Here is a 17,452-nt window from a genome sequence, read left to right on the forward strand (position 1 = left end):
GAAAGCCACAGGCGAGACCGCAGGGGGGGCCTTATCTGCGGCAGACAGGCGAGGTTGCATGCAGAGAGTGTGAGCAGAGCGTGCTGGCAGAGATCTGTCGGGCACAGCCGGTGACAAGGTGACACGCTGCTCCTTCATGTCCGCTGAGCTTTCCTGCTCCTCCGTCTCCAAATGTTCCCACTGTGCAGATTATAATCCCTACCCCCCCCCCCCTCTGAAAATAACCCCCTACTGTCAGTGGAGGTCTGCCTTCTCCCGGGGGGGGGGGGGGGGGGGGGGCATTACAAGACCTGATAGAGCAGAACCAGATCCATGGCTGTGAAGGTTCTCACTAATCCGGGTCATGCTATATCTAGTGGAAGTTAGTCATTAGCTGTGAGCTTAAAGGGTAACTCCACTTTCGTAGGGAAAAAAAAATAGTGTATATAATTGCAACTCAAGTCATATTGTAACTGAATGTTATTAACCCACTTTCGGACCGCCGCACGCCGATATACGTCCTCACTTTGAAGGAGGATATCGTTATGGCAGCAGCTAGCTACCATAACCCCCGGTATCCTCTTGTTCGGCCGGCGGTCCGCTACAAGATAAAAGTGGTCTCTGCGGCGAATTCGCCGCAAGATCACTTTTATCGACAGCGGGAGAGGGCCCCCTCCTGCCACGCTCCGGTGCCCTCCGCCGTTTACCGGAGCCGTCGGCAGAGGCAGAGACGAGCGATCCTCTCCCTCGCTGGGTATGGAGACGAGTGAGGAGAAGATGACCCCCACCCGTCTCCATATTATTGCAGGGCGGAAGTGATGTCGAAACGTCACTTCCGCCCACAGCTCTTAAAGGGCCATTTTTTAAAATTCTTTTTAAATGACAATTTTTTTTTTTTTTTTTATTGCATTTTAGTGTAAATATGAGATGTGAGGTCTTTTTGTCCCCAGATCTCATATTTAAGAGGACCTGTCATGCTTTATTTCTATTACAAGGGATGTTTACATTAATAGGAATAAAAGTGACACATTTTTTTTTTTTTTTTTAAACAGTGTAAAAATAAAAGGTAAAATAAATAAGAAAAAAAAAAATTTGTAAACGTGCCCCGTCCTGCCGAGCTCGCGCGCAGAAGCGAACGCATACGTGAGTAGCGCCCATATATAAAAACGGTGTTCAAACCACACATGTGAGGTATCACCGCGATCGGTAGAGCGAGAGCAATAATTCCAGCCCTAGACCTCCTCTGTAACTCAAAACATGCAACCTGTAGAATTTTTTAAACGTCGCCTATGGAGATTTTTGAGGGTAAAAGTTTGACGCCATTCCACGAGCGGGCGCAATTTTGAAGCGTGACATGTTGGGTGTCAATTTACTCGGCGTAACATTATCTTTCACAGTATAAAAAAAAAATTGGGCTAACTTTACTGTTTGTCTTATTTTTAAATTCAAAAAAGGGTATTTTTTCCCCAAAAAAGTACGCTTGTAAGACCGCTGCGCAAATATGGTGTGACAGAAAGTATTGCAACGACCGCCATTTTATTCTCTTGGGTGTTAGAAAAAAATTTATAATGTATGGGGGTTTTAAGTAATTTTCTAGCAAAAAAAAAAAAACAAACAGTTTTTAAATTGTAAACAACAAATCTAAAAAAGAGGCTTGGTGCTTAAGTGGTTAAAAACGACGTTTCCTTTTCAATCTGCAGCTCTGTATTGTTCTGTAAAATGCAATATGGCGACCTGGAGGCGTTCTGTACACAGATGGTATACAGAACACCTACTAAAAAATGTCATTTCCTGCTTGTGTGATTGGCTCACTGATTTTCCCAGAATTCTGCACTAAGATACAAGTCAGATTTTGGACATCCCCTGCAACAGAAATGTCATTTTTGGTGAGATACTCCCAAAGGGAAATCACATCTAAAGGGATGCAGACCCTGCAACTTTCCTCATTCGAGCCCTGCAAGTGCAGCAGCTGATTGATAGTTATAAAAACAATTCCATACAGATTCACTTTGAACGTGGACACTGACAACCAGCTGTTCCTTCATGATTAACAAAAGGTAGGAGGAATCTGGAACAAAGAATCCTTGCAAGGTACATGGATCAGCCACAGGGGGATTTTTTTTTCTCAACAAAAGTGGAGTTACTCTTTAATTGTCAGTGTAAACACAAGTTTGGACCAACCTGTCCGGGAGCTCAGATGAGGCTTATTGTAGAAAAATGTAAAATAATGCATTTGGGTGGCAAAAATATGAATGCAATCTATACACTGGGGGGAGAACCTCTGGGAGAATCTAGGATGGAAAAGGACCTGGGGGTCCTAGTAGATGATAGGCTCAGCAATGCCAAGCTGCTGCTAATAAAGCAAACAGAATATTGGCATTAAAAAGGAGATCGACTCCAGAGATAAAATGATAATTCTCCCGCTCTACAAGACTCTGGTCCGGCCGCACCTGGAGTATGCTGTCCAGTTCTGGGCACCAGTCCTCAGGAGGGACGTACTGGAAATGGAGCGAGTACAAAGAAGGGCAACAAAGCTAATAAAGGGTCTGGAGGATCTTCGTTATGAGGAAAGGTTGCGAGCACTGAACTTATTCTCTCTGGAGAAGAGACGCTTGAGAGGGGATATGATTTCAATTTACAAATACTGTACTGGGGACCCCACAATAGGGAGAAAACTTTTTCGCAGAAGAGAGTTTAATAAGACTCGTGGCCACTCATTACAATTAGAAGAAAAGAGGTTTAACCTTAAACTACGTAGAGGGTTCTTTACTGTAAGAGCGGCAAGGATGTGGAATTCCCTTCCACAGGCGGTGGTCTCAGCGGGGAGCATTGATAGCTTCAAGAAACTATTAGATAATCACCTGAATGACCACAACATACAGAGATATACAATGTAATACTGACACATAATCACACACATTGGTTGGACTTGATGGACTTGTGTCTTTTTTCAACCTCACCTACTACTGTGTGTAAATATTCACTATGAATGCCCAAACATTTACATGTTCGGTTGGAACCAACTACTACCATTATACCTGACAGGTTCCCGGGTGCAGGCACCACTGGGTCCTTAAGGCTCGGATCACATACACTATATTGTCAAAAGTATTGGGACACCTGCCTTTACACACATGAACTTTAATGGCATCCCAGTCTTAGTCCGTAGGGTTCAATATTGAGATGGCCCGCCCTTTGCTGCTATTAGAGCCCTTTCACACTGGGGCGGGGGGCGGCGTCGGCGGTAAAACGCTGCTATTATTAGCGGCGTTTTACCGTCGGTATGCGGCCGCTAGCGGGGCGGTTTTACCCCCCGCTAGCGGCCGAGAAAGGGTTAAATACCACCGCAAAGCGCCTCTGCAGAGGCTCTTTGCCGGCGGTATAGCCGCGCCGTCCCATTGATTTCAATGGGCAGGAGCGGTGAAGGAGTGGTATACACTCCGCTCCTTCACCGCTCCGAAGATGCTGCTGGCAGGACTTTTTTTTACCGTCCTGCTAGCGCAGTGATCCAGTGTGAAAGCCCTCGGGGCTTTCACACTGGAATGAAAGTAGCGGCACTTTCGGGTTGGTTTGCAGGCGCTATTATTTGCGCCTGCAAACCGCCCCAGTGTGAAAGGGCTCTAACAGCTTCAACTCTTCTGGGAAGGCCGTCCACAAGGTTTAGGAGTGTGTCTATGGGAATGTTTGACCATTCTTCCAGAAGAGCATTTGTGAGGTCAGGCACTGATGTTGGATGAAAAGGCTTGGCTCGCAGTCAACATTCTAATTCATCCCAAAGGTTTTCTATGAGGTTGAGGTCAGGAGTCTGTGCAGGCCAGTCAAGTTCCTCCACCCCAAACTTGCTCATCCATGTCTTTACGGACCTTGCTTTGTGCACTGGTGAGTAGTCATGTTGGAACAGGAAGGAGTCATCCCCAAACTGTTCCCACAAAGTTGGGAGAATGAAATTGTCCAAAATGTCTTGGTATGCTGACGCCTTAAGATTTCCCTTCACTGGAACTAAGGAGCCAAGCCCAACCCCTGAAAAACAACCCCCCACCATAATCTCCCCTCCACCAAATGATTTGGACCAGTGCACAAAGCAAGGTCCATAAAGACATGGATGAGCGAGTTTGGGGTGGAGGAACTTGACTGGCCTGCACACAGTCCTTACCTCAACCTGATAGAACACCTTTGGGATGTATTAGAGTGGAGACTGTGAGCCAGGACTTCTCGTCCAACATCAGTGCCTGACCTCACAAATGCTCTTCTGGAAGAATGGTCAAACATTCCCATAGACACACTCCTAAACCTTGTGGACGGCCTTCCCAGAAGAGTTGAAGCTGTTATAGCTGCAAAGGGCGGAGCCAACTCAATATTGAACCCTACGGACTAAGACTGGGATACCATTAAAGTTCATGTAAAGGCAGGCGTCCCAATGAATGAATGACTTGTATAGCGCTGCAAATGCGAATTGAATCGCCTCAAGGCACTTGGTCCATCCTGTGGGTCCAGCTGGTTAGAAGAGGTAGGTCTTGAGTTTCTTCCATGCAGATGTTGGTCGGTAGAGCGTTCCATAGCCGCGGTCCTTGGACTGCGAATCTTCGTTCTCCCTTTGATCTGTAGCGGGATTTGGGAACGTGGAGGAGGTTTTGGTGCGATGATCGAAGACTGCGATTAGGTACGTAGCGTTTTATTTTCTCACAATACTTTTGACAATATAGTGTATGTGTGAATTGGATGTGTTTTTAACCGCATCCAATTTGCATAAAGTCCTGTGCAATTTTGGGTCTGATTCAAAAATTTGCACCTGAAATGGTGGACAGAACCGCACCGGACTCCCGCATTAAAACCGCGGCCGCATGTGTGTGAACCCTGGGGCAGGGGAGTGTTAGATGGACTAGCAGATTTAAATACACTAACACTAAAGCTCACACTTTATAATCGTTACAGCGAGTAGTTTTTTTTTTTTTTTTTCCTTTTGGGATAAAGTTTTTACCTAAATTAATAAAAGCTGATTAGTTTAAGCACCCCTGTCAGTGTTAAATGGTTTATCTCATCCCTGTAAACTGATACATTCTGCTGAAGAAACAACAATAACATCAGATCTACTGGTTGGATCACCAGATGAACATAGAAGAAAGAAAACCAAAAAAGAAAACTAATGCAGCCATCACATCTGAGAATTGTAAGCTTTAAAAACCCGGATCCACAGAACCCTATAGGCTCGTTCACACCAGCCCTGCTGGCCGGCAACACTTCATACATAACAAGGCCGTTTCCCTTTATGTTCCTTTTTCTTAAGCTTCAGTTTTTTAATGTGCTGCAACAAAAAAAAAAAAAATATCGCATGTTTGCTCGGCGTGTTCCGAAGCGCTATAATACACAGCAATGGGCTGCCGGGCGTAATAATAATGACGTGTAAAGTTACGTTAAGTAAAAAAAAAAACTGAGCACAGCGATGTTCTTTTACATGTGTGATATACACAACTTAACACTCCCACCGGTGTGCAGGACCCCCAAACCTCAAGAGACCCAGAGGAAGGGAAAACTTATAAAGCCTTGTCCAATATGCTCCAAAGGGGGAAAAAAATCCTTCTTGATCCTCTAAAGCAGTGGTCTCCAAACTGCGGCCCAGGGGCCGGATGTGGCCCTTTGCTCACTTTTATCTGGCCCTAGGGGGGCACCAGTCCTTCCAATAATACGAGGCACAGTTCTCGTCACTGATACCAACAATAGGGCTCTAATCCTACCAATGAAACCAATGATGGGGCACTATTCCCCCCACTGACACCAATGATGGGGCACTATTCCTCCCACTGACACCAATGATGGGGCATTATTCCTCCCACTAACACCCATGATGGGGCACTAATCCCCCCCACTAACACCAATGATGGGGCACTAATCCCCCCCACTAACACCAATGATGGGGCACTATTCCCTCCACTGGCACTGAGGGGCACTATTCCTTCCACTGGCACTAATGATGGGGCACTATTCCTCCCACCGATACCAATAATGGGGCACTATTCCTCCCACCGATACTGATGATGGGGCACTATTCTTCCCACTGATACCAATGATGGGGCACTATTCCCCCCACTAACACCAATGATGGGGCACCATTCCTTCCACTGACAACAATAATGGGGCACTATTCCTCTCACTAACACCAATGATGGGGCACTATTCCCCCCACTAACACCAATGATGGGGCACTATTCCTTCCACTGACAACAATAATGGGGCACTATTTCTCCCACTAATACCAATGATGGGGCACTATTCCCCCCCACTAACACCAATGATGGGGCACTATTCCCCCACTAACACCAATGATGGGGAACTATTCCTTCCACTGGCACCAATGATGGGGCACTATTCGTCCCACTGATACCAATGATGAGGCACTATTCCTCCAACTAATACCAATGATGGGACACTATTCCTCCCACTAATACCAATGATGGGGCACTATTCCTCCCACTAACACCAATGATGGGGCACTATTCCCCCACTAACACCAATGATGGGGCACTATTCCCTCTACTGGCACCAATGAGGGGCACTATTCCTTCCACTGGCACCAATGATGGGGCACTATTCGTCCCACTGATACCAATAATGGGGCACTATTCCTCCCACTGATACCAATGATGGGGCACTATTCCTCCTATTAATGCCAATGATGGTGCACTATCCCCCCCCCCCTGACACCAATGATGGGGCACTATTCCTCCCACTGACACCAATGATGGGGCACTATTCCTTCCACTGACACCAATGATGGGGCACTATTCCTCCCACTGACACCAATGATGGGGCAATATTCCTCCCACTGACACCAATGATGAGGCACTATTCCTCCAACTAATACCAATGATGGGGCACTATTCCTCCAACTAATACCAATGATGGGGCACTATTCCTCCCACTAATACCAATGATGGGGCACTATTCCTCCCACTAACACCAATGATGGGGCACTATTCCCCCACTAACACCAATGATGGGGCACTATTCCCTCTACTGGCACCAATGAGGGGCACTATTCCTTCCACTGGCACCAATGATGGGGCACTATTCGTCCCACTGATACCAATAATGGGGCACTATTCCTCCCACTGATACCAATGATGGGGCACTATTCCTCCTATTAATGCCAATGATGGTGCACTATTCCCCCCCCCCCCCCCGCTGACACCAATGATGGGGCACTATTCCGCCCACTGATCAGGCATTGTTTACTCCCATATTGATGCCAGACAATTTTCTATTCCCAATGGCCACAGCCAGAGCCTGAAGGACAATAAACAGGCCCTTTGTTTAGAAGGTTTGGAGACTCCTGCACTAAGGTAATCTGAAGTTTCCTGGATCAACAATCTACAGTGTTATTTCTTCTAAATAAAAAATATATTTTAAATATAAATATATAAATTCAGTTCAGCTAACCTTTCCATAGATGAGCTCCTCCATGTCTCTAGTGAAAGTAGAACTAAAGGCAAAACTTTTATAACCCCTGTCAAGTTTTTTTTTTCTGTGTGTCCTATAGGGGGAGATTTCCCTTCACTTCCTGTTCCATAGCCAAACAGGAAGTGAGAGAAAATCTCTCCAAAAATGAGAGAATCCCTGATTGTCACTAGAACTAGGTTTCCTCTTATCTGGTGACACTCCAAATTTTTAGGATTTTATTTCACTCTCTGGTGATAATGGCAAATGGGACAATTAGAGAGGGCGAATCTCCCTAATGAGGACACAGCAATAAAAAAAAAAAAAAAAAAAAATCTGACAGGGGTTCTAATCCCTCTCCACTCTATCCAATTAAAAAGAAAAGCTATACAAAATTTTAAGTTTTTTCATTTAGTTACACCTTCCTTTTTTTTTTTTTTTTCTCTTCTCGGTCCATTTCCGCATTACAATAGATAAAAGAGAGAGGGCGCCACCATCTAAATGCAGCTGTTAAATAATAGAATAAAATGTCTGAAAAACAAGTATGCACTCACTGCACGAAGTAGGGTAATCAGCATGTAAACTATACATCCGCCATCAGAGCAGCAGAGCCCAGCAGGGAATCGGCCAGAAGCTGCAGAGTTCCCCACAGAAGAGGCCGATGTTTGCAGAGCTGCGCAAGGAAGCTGCTGGATGACTGGTGGCAATGGAGCAGGGCTGGACTGGGACAAAAATTTGGCCCTGGACTTCATCCAGACTGGCCCACTTTGACAGGTCTCTCCCATGCCGGTTTGCCACCCAAGCCCCCCCCCCCCCCACTAGCCATTAGCCGTTCTACATTATTTCTCTTATAGGCAGTACCAGTGGGGAAGCTAGACATTATTTCACCTGGGGCAAAGAATCAGTTTGGCGCCCCCCCCCCCAATGGGACAAGATTAGGCAGGAAAGTGAGGCCGCCCTCCTTCCAGATCGTATGATGAGCTTCTCAGTGTTGACTCCTGAGCATCATGTCTGTATTCAGGCGCGCTGCATAACTAGCCAAGGAGAGGAGGTGAGCACTGCGGGGGGGGGGGACAGAGGACCGGAGGGAGGCAGCGGTCCACTGTCACTGAAATCGGCCCACTGAGCCATCGGCCCACCGGGAAACTCCCTGTAGTCCCAATGGCCAGTACATGCCTGCAATGGAGTAGACCACACTGGAGCGAGGATCGGAACTGACCGGATCTCATCACAGACCTATTTCCACAATATCCTTTCTCTGAACTGCATATTCCAGAAGAGGTTTTTACTAATCCAATCACAGCTGTCACGTGACCCGGATGCTCGCCTCCCCCTCCTGGCATCTAGAAGTTCATTGATCTGCAGGAGAGTGAAACGCGTTGGGGGGCCTGGCCTGGCTGGAGACCAGGCTGAGGTTACTGCTCTACTTACCACTCCAGGACACCTAGATGTGCGACTTTTATGGGCCACCCCATTGTTCTCTGAAATCTAGAAGTTCTTAAAGGGCCAGGAGGCGGCGGAAACGCCACAAATCGCAGGGCGCCCTTGTTAACCCCCCCCCCCCGTTTCTTTAAATGGCACACAAATCGCAGCATTCTTCCTTGGGGTGGCAGGCGCCCTGTGATCCTGTATGCGCGATTTTACCGCGATTTGTCGGGCCACAATCGCAGCACGATCGCACCGCGATTTGGGTGCCATTCAAAGTAACGGGGATCGCAAGGGCGTCTTGCGATTTGCAGCATTTCCGAATCACAGGCAGAATCGTGGTGATTCCGCCCGCAAAACGGAACACCATGGTGTGGATGGAGACTGTAGAACCTTTCCTGTATTTTCCTCTGAATGGAGGGGGGCCCGGAGAAAGAATCGGACGCCGCCGGATGACGACCATAGAGATTTCCAGTGACCAGATGGTCACCAGTTATCTATATGACCGTCGGAGGCGTCACATCATTTCCTCGCTGCCTGTTAGTAGCCTCTGAAGTACGATCCAAATGTAGATCAGGCTTCAGAATAAAGGGAGATTTAGACGTATGGCTACATGGTTCACATTAGGGTTGCACCGATACCACTTTTTGAGACAGAGTACAAGTACCGATGCTTTTTTTCAAGTACTCACCGATACCGATTACCGATACTTTTTTTTTGTAATGTCATGTGCCAGTGGACTGTGTCAGTAGTTTTTTTATTTGTAATTTTTTTACAATTTTTACCTTTTTTTCATTTACAATGCTTTTTTTTGGGGGGGAGTGGATGGTGGCAGTGTTTTTTTTTGTTTTTTTAAATTTTTTTTTACAATTTTACCTTTTAAATATTTATTACAATTTTTTTTTTCTTCTTCTTCTTATTTTTTTTTTATCAGCCCTTTTGGGGGGGGGGGGGGGGTGGCTTTGGTGAGATATCAGGGGTCTAAAAGGGTCTCCCCTTTGAGATAGAGAAAGGGACTGAGGACACAATTTCCCCAGGCCCTTTCTTTGCAGCCTCAGCTGCACTGAAGACGAATGGAGAGGAGACAGAGGCTCCTCTCCATTCATAAACTGAAGCATCATGATCACAGTTTACAATGCTCAGTTGTGAATGGACAGTCAGTGATCACTCAAAAAGAAAAGGAAGGAGCCGGTAAATGACAGATTTACAGGCTCCTTCCTCCGCTCTCCATCCTGACAGATCCGGAACAGAGGGGAACCAGAGGAGGACCGGAGGAGCACAGAGGACATGGAGGGGGACATGAGGAGCACGGAGGACATGGAGGGGGACAAGAGGAGCATGGAGGACACGGAGGGGGACAAGAGGAGCACAGAGGACACGGAGGGGGACAAGAGGAGCACAGAGGACACGGAGGGGGACAAGAGGAGCACAGAGGACACGGAGGGGGACAAGAGGAGCACAGAGGACACGGAGGGGGACTGGAGGACCATGGAGGACAGGGAAGGGGACTGGAGGTGCATTGAGGACATGGAGGGGGACCAGAGAAGGATGGAGGACACGGAGGAGGAACAGAGGAGCATGGAGGACATGGAGAGGGACCGGAGGAGCATGGAGGACATGGAGGGGGACTGGAGGAGCATGGAGGACATGGAGAGAGACCGGAGGAGCATGGAGGACATGGAGAGGGACCAGAGGAGCATGGAGGACATGGAGAGGGACTGGAGGAGCATGGAGGACATGGAGGAGGACCAGAGAAGGATGGAGGACACGGAGGAGGAACAGAGGAGCATGGAGGACATGGAAAGGGACCGGAGGAGCATGGAGGACATGGAGGGGGAACAGAGGAGCATGGAGGACATGGAGAGGGACTGGAGGAGTATGGAGGACATGGAGGAGGACCAGAGAAGGATGGAGGACACAGAGGAGGAACAGAGGAGCATGGAGGACATGGAGGGGACCGGAGGAGCATGGAAGACATGGAGGGGACCGGAGGAGAATGGAGGACACGGAGGAGGACCGGAGGAGGATGGAGGACATGGAGGGGACCGGAGGAGCATGGAGGACACGGAGGAGGAACAGAGAAGCATGGAGGACATGGAGGGGACCAGAGGAGCATGGAGGACACAAAGGGGGAACACAGGAGCATGGAGGACACGGAGGGGGACTGGTGGAGCACAGAGGGGGACTGGAGGAGGACACAGGGGACAGTTGGGGGTGATCAGTGTGGCGGTGGGGGGAGTTACAAGCAGTGACCTCCCTTTATTGAAATCTATACAGGGAGATCGGTGCTTGCAACTCACCCCACCGCCGCACCGATCACCCCTGAATGCCCAGGTATTGGGGTAAAGCATTGGAGCATTTGCACGAGTACAGGTACTTGTGCAAATGCTCAGTATCGGCACTGATATATCGGTATCGGTGCAATCCTAGTTTACACCTATGCAGGTTTGCGATTGATGCATTTTCTGGGTGCGCTTTGCATTTTCTTCACACGTGTTTAGACACATTTTTAATGCGTTCTTGATGCGTTTTGTGTTTTTTGGGAGGTGTCTGTTGTCTTGAGCGAGGAACCAGCAAAAATGCATTTAAACTTAAGCCCTGCATTTTTCCTGTGTTTTCACCCAGTTTCCATTGAAGTCTGTGGAACCAAAAATGCAACCCGCTGCTGGCAAAAAAAAAAAAAAAAAAGCCCCTGATCCTGTCCAAAAAAAACGCACCCTGCTACCTTTTGCAGGTATAGTAAAAACATTACAAATAAGGACCTTTACTGAGTATAATCCAATAATACACTGTCTCACCCTGTTCTGCACATGCTCAGTTGCTCTCCATTTTTAGGCAGTGTGCCGAATTTGTAGAGGCAGAGTTGCTGGCAGCCTAAAGATTTATTTCTGCTCAGGGGCTCTGGGCTTCATAAAAATGGCAGCCTCCAGCAAGAAGAAACAGGGGCAATGCTGGAGGCAATTTACAGTACACACTAATGTTGGTAGCATAATTATTAATGTGGAATCAAGTCATTATGGGTAAAGTTCCACTTTAAGGAGTTAACTCTAGAATACCAGGATTCATTGAATTCAGTTTATTTTGTCACATCTTCCATATTTAAATTCTCCATGTTCTTAACTTGCTGAGCATTGTGGTTTTATTTGTGTATACAGTAGTATGTAAAAGTACGTAATTGTTTTCTGTTTGCCTTATTTTCCGTGCCCCTCCTCCTCCTCCCTGGGCCTCTATCTGTACCCCCTCAACCTCCGATGTAGGCTTCTATCTGTACCCCTCATCTTTCTCCCTGGGCCTTCTTCTGTACCCCTTCTCCTCCTCCCTGGACTTCTACCTGTATCCCTCCTTCTCCTCCCTAGGCCCCTATCTGTACCCCTAATCTTCCTCCTTGTGCTTCTATCTGTACCCCTCCTCTTCTTCCCTAGGCTCATACCTGTACCCCTCCTCCTCTCTAGGTTTCTATCTGTACCCCTCCTCCTCCCTAGGCCTCTCTCTGTATCCCTAATCCTCCTCCCTGGGCTTCTACAGTATCCGTACCCCTCATTCTGCTCCCTAGGCTTCTATCTGTACCCTTCATCCTCCTCCCTAGGCCTCAATCTGTACCCCTCCTCCTCTGGGTTCTATCTGTACCCCTTCTCCTCCTCCCTAGACCTCTAACTCTTCCCTAGACTTCTATATGTACCCCTCCTCCTCCTCTCTAGGCCTCTGTCTCTATCCATCATCTTCCTCTCTGGACCTCTATATTTACCCCTCCTCCCTGGTCTTCTATCTGTACCCCTCATCCTCCTCTTTAGGATCCTAGCTATACCCCTCACTCTTCTCCCTAGGCCTCTGTCTCTACCCCTCATCTTCCTATCTAGGCCCCGATCTGTACCCCTTATTCTCCTCCCTGGGCCTCTATCTGTACCCCTCAGGCTCAATCATCCCTGTCTGTGCCTCATCCCTCCCTGTGCCTCATCCATCATTATCTGTTTTCATGCCTCCCTTTGGCTCCTCCATTAGTGCCTGTGCCTAATCCATCCCTGTGTCTCCTCTGTCAGTGTCTGTGCTGAATTCTTTTCAGTGCCTCCATCAGTGTTTGTGTCCCAACCCTCCCTGTGCCTTCTCCTTCAGTGCCAGTGCCCCATCCCTCCCTGTGCCTCCTCTATTAGAGTCTCATCCCTTCATGTGTTTCCTCTTTCAGGGATACCCTGTCCTCAGTCTCTCCTCCTCTTTTAGGAGTACCATGTCCCCCTCAGACTCCTTTCCTCTATCAGTGGACCTGTTTCCTCGTCAGTAGGTTTGGGTTAATGGTCCCCTGTCTTCATTAATCTCTCCTCTGTCAGTGGTTCCTTGTCCTCCTGTGTCTCCTCTCCTTTAACAGTGGTCCACTTTTCACCTCAGTCTCCTCTATCAGGGGTCCCCTGTCCTTCTCAGTCTCCCCTCTTATACCAATGGTATCCTGTCCTCCTCAGTCTCCCTCCTCTATCAGTGGTACCCTCTTCTCCTCAGTCTCCTCTCCTCTATTAGCAGTAGGCCGTCATCCTCACTCTCCCCTCCTCTATGAGTTGTACTCTGTCCTCCTCAGTGTCCTCTCCTTTTATCAGGGGTCCCCTGTCCTTCTCAGTCTCTCCTTTCTTTATCAATGGTATCCTGTCCTCCTCAGCCTTCTCTCCTCTATCAGCATTACTTTTTTCTCCTTAGTGGTCCCCTGTCCTCCACAGTCTCGCCTTCTCTGTCAATGATCCCCTGTCCTCCTCAGTCTCCTCTCCTCTATCAGTGGTCCCCTGTCCTCCACAGTCTCCCCTTCTCTGTCAATGGTCCCCTATCCTCCTCAGTCTCCTCTCCTCTATCAGTGGTCCCCTGTCCTCCTCAGTCCTCCCTCCTCTATCCTTTGGTCCCCTGTCTTTCTTAGTCCTCCCTCCTCTATCCATGGTCCCCTGTCTTTCTTAGTCCCCTCTTCTCTATCAGTGGTCCACCTTCCTCCTTAGTCTCTCCTGTCCTCCTCCCATGTCCTTCTCAACTTTCTCTTCTCTATCAGGGTACCCTGTCCTCCTCAGTCTTATCTCCTCTATCAGTGGTCCCCTGTCCTCAGTCCTACCTCCTCTATATATGGTCCCCTGTCCTTCTCAGTCTCCCCTCCCCTAACAGTGGCCCACCTTCTTCTTGGTCTCTCCTCCTCTATCAGTGGTTCCCCTGTCCTCCTCAGTTCCTTCTTCTCTATCAGTGGTCCCCTGTCCTTCGTGGTCTATTCTCTTCTTTTAGCAGTACACTGTCCTCAGTCTCCCCTCCTCTATCAGTGATACCTTCTTCTCCTCAGTCTCTTCCCATCCATCAGCAGCAGACAATCCTCCTCGGTCTCCCCTCCTCTATGTGGGTCACTCTATCCTCCTTAGTCTCCCCTCCTTTAAAAGAGGTACTCTGTCCTCCTCAGTCTTGCCTCCTCTGTCAATGGTCCCCTATCCTCCTCAGTCTCCCCTCCTTTATTGGTGGTACCCTGTCCTCCTCCGTGTATTCTTCTCTGTCAGTGGCACCCTGTCCTCCTCAGTCTCTTCTCTTTATCAGTGATCCCATGTCCTTCTCAAGGTTCTCTTCTCTATCAGGGTCCCCTGTCCTCCTCAGTCTCATCTCCTCTATCAGTGGTCCCCTGTCCTCCTCAGTCTCATCTCCTCTATCAGTGGTCCCCTGCCCTCCTCAGTCTCATCTTCTCTATCAGTGGTACCCTGTCCTCCTCAGTCTCATCTCCTCTATCAGTGGTCCCCTATCCTCCTCAGTCTTATCTCCTCGATCAGTGTTACCTTGTCCTCTTTAGCTTAGCCTCCTTTATCAGCAGTCCCCTGTCCTCCTCTGTCTCCTTCCCTATCAGTGTTATCCCTTCCGCCTCAGCCTATCCTGCTCTATCAGTGTTACCTTGTCCTCCTCACTCTTTCCTCCTCCATCAGTGTCTGTGCCTCATCCTTCCCTTTGCCTTTCCCATCAATGGTACCCTACCCTTTACAGTCTCTCTTCCTCTACCAGTGTTACCCTGTCCTCCTCATTCTCTTCTTTATCAGGGGTTAGCCTGTCCTCCTAAGTCTCGCCTCCTCCATCAGTGCCTGTGCCTCATCCTTCTATGTGCCTCCTCCATCCGCGGTCCCCTGTCCTCCTTGTCCTCTCCTCCTCTATCAGTGGTCCCCTGTTCTTCTCATTCTCTCCTCCTCTATCAGTGGTCTCCTGTTCTTCTCATTCTCTCTTCCTCTATCAGTGGTCTCCTGTTCTTCTCATTCTCTCCTCCTCCATCAGTGGTCCCCTGTCCTCCTCTCCTCCTCCATCAGTGGTCCCATGTCCTCCTCAGCCTCTCCTCCTCCATCAGTGGTCCCCTGTCCTCCTCTCCTCCTCCATCAGTGGTCCCATGTCCTCCTCTCTTCCTCCATCAGTGGTCCCCTGTCCTCCTCAGCCTCTCCTCCTCCATCAGTGGTCCCCTGTCCTCCTCAGCCTCTCCTCCTCCATCAGTGGTCCCCTGTCCTCCTCAGCCTCTCCTCCTACATCTCGTACACTGTCTGTCTGTCAGCTGGAGGTTGATGTAAAGAGACGGGAGGGGGAGGGGAGAGGGGAGGAGAGGGACAGACAGCTCTAGAGAAAGAGAGGAGGAGGAGGAGGAGGAGGGAGGATGAGAGTGCCTGGCAGCGTGAGACAGCCTGTCTGCTGCTGAGCCATTACATGGAGGCCTGACACCCGATGCAGGTGGCCCAGACCCCCCTGACATGGGAGAGACACGCCGGGCGTACGCCTAGAGACCCCGCCACCTCCACCGGGAGAGAGAGAGAGAGAGCCTCATCTCCACCGGGGAAGAGACCGTCACCAAGAGAGACACAAACACCATCAAGTCTATAGGAAGAGACCGTCACCTCCATAGCAGCATCCTCCATCCATCCACACCCACAGCAGGTGACTATAAATATATACTATATACTACAATATACATGATATCATCCTCTGTATACAGCACGACATGGCCTGTGTATACATCCCAGATCCTTCTATATACATTGTATCTATTGTATACTCACAGTAGGTGATGTTATATATATATATGTATACAGACACATACTACAATGTACAGGAAGGATCTGGATACATTGTATACATTCTACATGGACATGGCTTGTATATACTATAATAATATCCTCCTACACATCCTGGATCCCAGAATTCTATATATTTATACTATATACTACAATATACATGAAAACATTCTACACTGTATACACCCACAGCAGGACATGGCCTGTATATAGTATAATAATACTGTATATATATCCTCGATCCTTAGTTACATTGTATCTATTATATACCCAGAGCAGGCTATATATATATATATATATAAATATGCACACACTATACTGTACATTAATGATCTGGATATGTTGTATACATGCTGGATCCTTGTATACATTGTATCTATTATATACTCAGAAGAGGTAATGTAATTATATATGTATATATATATTTGCTATATATGATAATATACATAATATCATTCTACACTGTATACACTACACTCCCACAGCAGGATATGACCTGCATATACTATAATAATACTGTATACATCATGGATCCCTATATACATTGTATGATATATATATGTGTGTGTATATATATATATATATATATATATATATATATATATATATATATATATATACACACACACACACACTATATCAAGGTTCCACATAGTGTCATGTCCACAAGCTTCAGACAATCACTGACAGAGGAGGCACACGCTATACCAGTGATGGCGATCCTTGGCACCCCAGATGTTTTGGAACTACATTTCCCATGATGCTCATGCACTCTGCAGTGTAGTTGAGCATCATGGGAAATGTAGTTTCAAAACATCTGGGGTGCCAAGGTTCGCCATCACTGCGCTACAATATACACTATTGTACCAAAAGTATTGGGACGCCTGCCTTTACACGCACATGAACTTTAATGGCATCCCAGTTTTAGTCCATAGGGTTCAATATTGGGTTGGCCCACCCTTTGCAGCTATAACAGCTTCAAGTCTTCTGGGAAGGTTGTCCACAAGGTTTAGGAGTGTGTCTATGGGAATGTTTGACCATTCTTCCAGAAGCGGATTTGTGAGGTCAGCACTGATGTTGGATGAGAAGGCCTGGCTTGCAGTCTGCACTCTTATTCATCCCAAAGGTGTTCTAGGGGGTTGAGGACAGGACTCTGTGCAGGCCAATCAAGTTCCTTCACCCCAAACTCGCTCATCCATGTCTTTATGGACCTTGCTTTGTGCACTGGTGTGCAGTCATGTTGGAACAGGAAGGGGCCATCTCCAAACTGTTCCCACAAAGTTGGGAGCATGAAATTGTCCAAAATGTCTTGGTATGCTGACGTCTGAAGAGTTCCCTTCACTGGAACTAAGGGGCCAAACCCAACCCCTGAAAAACAACCCCCCCACACCATAATCCCCCCTCCACCAAATGATTTGGACCAGTGCACACTGCAAGGTCCATAAAGACATGGATGAGCGAGTTTGGGGTGGAGAAACATGATTGGCCTGCACAGAGTCCTGACTTCAACTCAATAGAACACCTTTGGGATAAATTAGAGCGGAGACTGGGAGCCAGACCTTCTCGTCCAACATCAG

The 17,452-nt window shown here is 47.9% G+C and overlaps 1 protein-coding gene across 1 annotated transcript in view; it reads left to right on the top strand.

Annotated features, from left to right (window-relative positions):
- The first annotated feature begins 15,392 nt into the window (after positions 1-15,392).
- GABBR1 (gamma-aminobutyric acid type B receptor subunit 1) overlaps positions 15,393-17,452 on the top strand; it is a 333,519-nt gene continuing 331,459 nt past the window's right edge. Inside the window, 1 exon segment of the mRNA XM_073598155.1 lies at positions 15,393-15,738. The gene's annotated coding sequence lies outside the window, so the exon portion shown is untranslated.

Source organism: Aquarana catesbeiana, linkage group LG09 (assembly GCF_042186555.1).
Source record: "Aquarana catesbeiana isolate 2022-GZ linkage group LG09, ASM4218655v1, whole genome shotgun sequence".
NCBI lineage: Eukaryota > Metazoa > Chordata > Amphibia > Anura > Ranidae > Aquarana > Aquarana catesbeiana.